Source organism: Akebia trifoliata, chromosome 12 (assembly GCF_017979445.1).
Source record: "Akebia trifoliata isolate Shusen 1 chromosome 12, ASM1797944v1, whole genome shotgun sequence".
Classification (NCBI taxonomy): Eukaryota; Viridiplantae; Streptophyta; class Magnoliopsida; order Ranunculales; family Lardizabalaceae; genus Akebia; species Akebia trifoliata.
This window is the reverse complement of record NC_141386.1, coordinates 30,119,955-30,124,150: the sequence shown is the minus strand read 5'-3', so window position 1 is coordinate 30,124,150 and position 4,196 is coordinate 30,119,955. Positions and strand designations below refer to the sequence as shown.

Below are 4,196 nucleotides of genomic sequence, written 5' to 3'. Positions count from 1 at the left end.
TGAATAAATCCATCCATCTCCTTTACATCAACAAAACTTGATAGTTACAATGGAAAAAGGAATACATCCATCCATCTCTACTAGTCAACTAAATGGATCAAAGAATGCCCTACCCAACTCCTCTAGATTCACATCTTCATCCTCATTACTTACATTAGCATTGTCTTCTCCAGAAAAGATTAAATTCCATGAAAGTTCCAAAATTCCTAATAACTATAAAATTGTCCTCAAGTGAAACACAAGTACAACACTAATCTTTACGGACCCAATAGGCAATATACTTGTGTGAAGAGAAGCCCGTAACTCGGTAGTTCTTTCCATCCACCTCACCATCATATATTAGCATCCCTAATTGGCCCACCCATATGCTCTGTAACAAGGTCAGCAAGCCTTTGGACCAAAAGACCGAACTCAGTGGCAGGACAGTCAAATGTGAGACAGTGTGCAATTGCTCCAACTCTTCAAGAGCATGGTCAATGGCTTGATTGACAACAACTTCAAAGCCCGGGCTCCCAAGGTTTCTTTGGAGATCTGCAAGTGACGGCATTTTTCCTTGGTTTGCAGAATCCATGGAGAGCTTGTATATGTCATAGAAACCATCGGCCACTTTCTCCTAGTAATCAAGAACACTATAATCCTCGCAAAACGATGAACCAAACATAAGCAAAATCAATCATGAAAAAGCTAATCACAAAGCATAATAACATTTTTCCCATTAATGAAAGGAAATGCAAGTGCTAACAAACTAGCATAAATTCATAACTTAAGGGGCTTTTTAACAGAACTACAATGCAATAGGGACTAGTTTCAAAGTGCGCCAACTGCATTTGTACTCGGACTAGACCCATTTTTATGCTCAACCTTTAGCACATTTGAGGAACAACAACAAAAAATACAATGGTTCAATAGTAAAATGACATTTGTTGACACTACAGCATGATAAGTAACAGCGATGCTGTTGAATGTTAACAGCTGGGTGTGAAAATGAACTTTGCACAAATTCAATACATGCATTGGAAAATGAAAATGATAAAAATGTTTGGCTCGTCATTGTAATTCACCACTTCAGAAGAATTTATTTATTATGGAATGCAAGTCCTGAGACCTTTTTATATTTGCCAACTAATCTCAAAACTTTTTCAATAACCCTTAGTGGATATGCTTCTATAGACTATCGTATAAAAAATCAGAGTTTATAGTCAAATCTTGAATTTTTAAGCAGAAAGGCAATGCAGCATAACTGCCATATATGTCGACCTGATTTCACCATTTTATTCAGGTGAATTAATGTTACTCACCAACACACTAAATGAGAAATATGTTGGAGAAAAATGTATGAGTAGATGGTTGTTTTCCTTTTAAAGAATTGATTTTTCTTAACAAAAATAGAGGAAATGAGACCCAAAGCAAAGTAACACAATAGGCAAGAACATAAACTTCAAATTGGCAAGGATGAAAGTGTAAGCATAAAACCAAAAATAGATTCCAAGTTCAACAGTGCTCAAACTTACCATCTGATATTGAAGAATAATATCCAAGAAAGCATCCACAACCTTCAAGTACTCATCAAGGCCATTGTATTGAGTTACCACCTGTAGTTGTAAATTCATTGAAACCACTAACAATTTTTCAGCAAAACAATGAGCATAGAAGTATAATACAATTAAAGTGGGAAGAGCTTTGTTCTTTGTACATTGAGTCGGACGTGGATGTTTCTTTCTTTTTTGGGGTTTCTTTGTTCTTCTTTTCTTTTTCATCTTTTTCATCCTCATGTTCTTCTCTTCTCTTTTTTAATAAAAATATACTTATTAAAAAAAAATCTAAAAACTAAATGGACGCTGCACACAGGGAAAAAGGACAGGACAAAGTATAGGGCACAGGCATGATGTGTACAAGTTTACTATCTGCGTGGCCAAACCATATGGTTGTTTATTAGATGGACAATCTTAATTATACAGATACTTCACCAAATGATAGATACAGAGGTATCTGACCTCATGTGAGAGTGAAAAATAGAAAATTTGCAAAGATTCTACAAAACTAATATATGTTGGCACACTTGCACAATCAATAACACCTATCAAATGGATACTTCATCAAATAATGGAATGAAAAGGATTTGAAGTCGAGTAGTATTGAACATGCAGAAATGTTACCATTCCTTCACACTTATACCTATCAAAGAAAAAAAAAATGAAAATTTGAAAGATTATACAGAACTCGGTATATGGGTATCAAAGTAGGAACAAAAATCTACATGAAACTCCAACAAAAGAGAAAATAAAAAAATGGGTAATTGATATTCGAGCTTCCTATCAAATGGGTAATAGGCAAAACGAGAGAAATTGATGCATTTGGTGCATGATATTGTAGTGATCAGTCATCATTGCTATTAGTCCAACTACAGTTGCCGTTCCCTCTGGAAGGGACAAGTATGCCTGAAACTCAAGAAAATTTAGTTATTTAACCTCAATGAACTGAAGGTATCTAAATCAGAAAACTTCTCCGCTCAACAAGAATGTGATACCCACAAAAAATTTAGAAGCATGCAAGTATCAAGTATCCAATCCTTATAAGATAACTGAAGAAGTATATCTGTAAATCTCACCAGAGCCTAGAAGATTTTGATCCTTTTTTTTTCCTTCTGGGAGGAAGAGAAACATATGTTCTTTAAGGAAAATTAGCATAAATAAGAATTTGAAGTAAGAAAAATCTTTTAAAATCCAAGTTTACCCTTGTGGGTATCAATGGGGTAAGTCCACAAACCTAAATTGAATGGTATAGGATTTGGCTATGAACTTATTCAAAAGTTACTAGAAGCCAAGCTCTGGTGAATCAGATCAGCTTCTAAGTAATCTACCAGCTCAAAATATGCTTTTCCAACCTGTATCCAATATGTTAAAATCTTAAATGCTCCAATTCTAATAGAATTATATGGAAAAAGAGAAATTTATAGAACTAAGAATTATATGGAAAAAGGTGTCTTACAAACTTAGTTAAGTTGGCATTTCCACGAGGAAAGAAAACTGAGTTTTATATGACTAATATCCTTGATTTCAATATCCAAATATGATGTGTATCCATATTTCATATATTAAATTGGATTGATTGGACCTGGATCTTAACAAATTGTCATTAGAGCAGATTTTGGTCCTAATACGGAGATTGTATAAGAATTTGATCCGAAGTATCAGAGCCATTCTGGATCCAATGCAATTATTATCAATTTGATTCCAGATTGAAACTGACCCGATCCTAACCCAATCCATTGCGTGTGCAAATCTATGGTATTAACACATACTATCACAGGATTTGATGCATAAACCACCACAATATAGAATATTTACCATGATTAGTGAACTGGAGATACTTCAAATTAGTATAATATTTACTATTATTCTATATAATAAGTACCATTTTAGAGTTATCTGCTATTGCTAATGTAATATTTAGTATGATTAGTGAAGTGGAGACACTTCAAATTAGTTTTATTAGTAAAATTTATAAACATTTTAGCTGATTTATGTCGATTAGGACGAGTATGAATGTGATCAGAATAACATCAGAGATAATTTTGTTCCTTGTGATTCAAATGTAGCCTAAGAACGTGGTTTTTAACATAAATGCAAGCTGAACCAAACAGAAATGCCAATAGAACCAAACCAAACAAAGGACAGTATGGGTTACCAATATTCTATAAACTTCTCCACATGCTGAGGCTTTGTGAATTCAACCCACAGACTCAACTGCACTTCCTTGCCCTTTGAGGTCTCATTCACTTCTGGTTTCCCTAACTTCTTTCTTGGCCAGAACATCAACCATGGATTTCCATCCTCTCCTTTAGGAATCAACAATGGAGACATCCAACCCTTACTGGAGACAATCAACAATGGGCCATGAGCCTTGACCAACAAAGCAGCTTTCAAAACAAAATTTGTCCATGATTCGTCATAATCGATACATTAAAAAAAAAAAGAAATAAAAATATGAAATAAAAAAATATTTAAGGGTTTACCTTAGGGTTTCTGTTGGAGAGAGAGAGAGAGAGGGAGAGAGATGAGGACGAAGCCGAGTTGGGTTTCTTCGAGGAGGTTCTGTCTTCGTTTCCAGCAGAGGGACGGATGACGAGTTGGGTTTCTGTCGAGCTGGGGTTCGGCCGAGTTCTTCGTTTCTTCGCAACAACTTAGAGAGAGAGA

At 34.9% G+C, this 4,196-nt stretch overlaps 1 long non-coding RNA gene across 1 annotated transcript; it reads right to left on the bottom strand.

Annotated features, from left to right (window-relative positions):
- Positions 1-4,196, bottom strand: LOC147389406 (uncharacterized). Its single transcript, XR_015170916.1, has 4 exons — positions 4,016-4,196; positions 3,688-3,873; positions 1,512-1,592; positions 1-629 (listed from the first exon to the last, which is right to left on the bottom strand). It is a non-coding gene; the product is annotated as an uncharacterized LOC147389406 (long non-coding RNA).